Below are 1303 nucleotides of genomic sequence, written 5' to 3'. Positions count from 1 at the left end.
AACAACGTATTGCATTAGGCAAATGTGCTGCACAAGACCTTTTTAAAGTGTTGAAGAGCAAAGATGTCAGCTTAAGGAATAAGGTGCACCTGACCCAAGCCATGGTATTTGCAATAACTTCATATGCATGTGAAAGCTGGGCAATGACTAAGGAAGACAGTAGTGAATTGATGCCTTTGAATTATGGTGTTGGAGGAGAATACTAAAAGTGCCATGGGCTGCCAAAAGAACCAATAGATCTATTTTTGAAGAAGTGCAGCCAGAGTGCTCCTTAGAGGCCAAGACAGCCAAACTTTGTCTCTCATACCTTGGACATATTGTCAGGAGAGAAGACTCGCTGAAGAAGGATGTCATGCTGAGTAAGATGGAGGGTCAGAGAAAAAGAGGAAGACCCCCAATGAGATGGATCAGCCAGGTGGCATCATTGATGTCGTCCAGTGTGACAGCAGTAGTGAAGTTGGCACAGGATCGGACATCGTTTCGTTCTGCTGTGCATAAGGTCACTATGAGTTGGTGCTGACTCGATGGCACCTAACAACAACAACAACAACAAAATACAGCAAGATAGGGAAATTAAAGTCATCCAAATTGCAAAGAGGAAATAAAAGTCTCTCTATTTGTAGATAGTATGAGCCTATACATAGAAAACCCCAAAGACTCACTGAAAAAGCTACTACACATCATTGGAAGATTCAGCAAAGTCTCAGGGTATAAGATCAACATACAAAAATCAGTTGGATTCTTCTATAGTAACAATGACAGTGCTGAAAAAGACATTAGGAAATAAATTATATTTACAATAACCGCCCAAAGGATGAAATATTTAAGAATAAACATAACCAGAGAAACAAATGACTTATACAAAGAGAATTACAAAACACTACTACAAGAAACCAAAAGAGACTTACAAAACTGGAAGGACATACCATGTTCCTGGAGAGGAAGACTCAATATTGTGAAAATATCAATACTACCTAAAGCAATTTACACATATAATACAATCCCAATCCAGATTCCAACGACATTCTTCAAACACATGGAAAAGACCATTTCAAACTTTATATGGAAAGAAAGGAGACCCAGGATAAGCAAAGCACTGTTCAAGAAGAAGGACAAGGTTAGAAGCCTCTTACTCCCCGTTTTCAAAATCTACTACACTGCTCCAGTGGTCAAAACAATCTGGTAATTGTACAATGAAAGATACATTGAACAGAATCGAGAATCCAGGAATTAACTCATCTACATGCAGCCAACTGATTTACAACAAGGGGCTTAGGTATGTTACATGGGGAGGATAATGTGA

This window comes from Chrysochloris asiatica, unplaced genomic scaffold (assembly GCF_000296735.1).
Source record: "Chrysochloris asiatica unplaced genomic scaffold, ChrAsi1.0 scaffold00217, whole genome shotgun sequence".
NCBI lineage: Eukaryota > Metazoa > Chordata > Mammalia > Afrosoricida > Chrysochloridae > Chrysochloris > Chrysochloris asiatica.
Note: the sequence above shows the minus strand (reverse complement) of the source record.